We start from the raw sequence: 227 nt of genomic DNA, 5'->3' as shown, positions 1-227 counted from the left end.
TGGCTACGTTTACATGCAACCAAATAATCCGTTTGTAATTGGATTGACGGCTCAATCGGCCTTCATGTCCTTCATGTAAACACCTTAATCGATCCGATTGAGCTCGATCGGAATGATATTTCGATCGGGGTGGTTTATGTGGTTTATTCCTTTTCTAATACGATTGAGCGTGCATGTAAACACTCGATCGGATTGAACCCCGAAACTGAAAGGACTGCGCATGTGCA

General features: G+C 43.6%; 1 protein-coding gene across 1 annotated transcript in view; it reads left to right on the top strand.

The window, feature by feature from the left end:
* Positions 1-227, top strand: part of LOC107756207 (myb/SANT-like DNA-binding domain-containing protein 4) — a 15,681-nt gene that overhangs the window by 14,853 nt on the left and 601 nt on the right. The gene's annotated exons all lie outside the window — the stretch shown is intronic.

Source organism: Sinocyclocheilus rhinocerous, unplaced genomic scaffold, assembly GCF_001515625.1.
Source record: "Sinocyclocheilus rhinocerous isolate Xijiao unplaced genomic scaffold, SAMN03320098_v1.1 scaffold592, whole genome shotgun sequence".
In the NCBI taxonomy this organism is placed as follows: Eukaryota; Metazoa; Chordata; class Actinopteri; order Cypriniformes; family Cyprinidae; genus Sinocyclocheilus; species Sinocyclocheilus rhinocerous.
The sequence above is the reverse complement of the archived record's forward strand: the minus strand, read 5'-3'. Positions and strand labels throughout refer to the sequence as shown.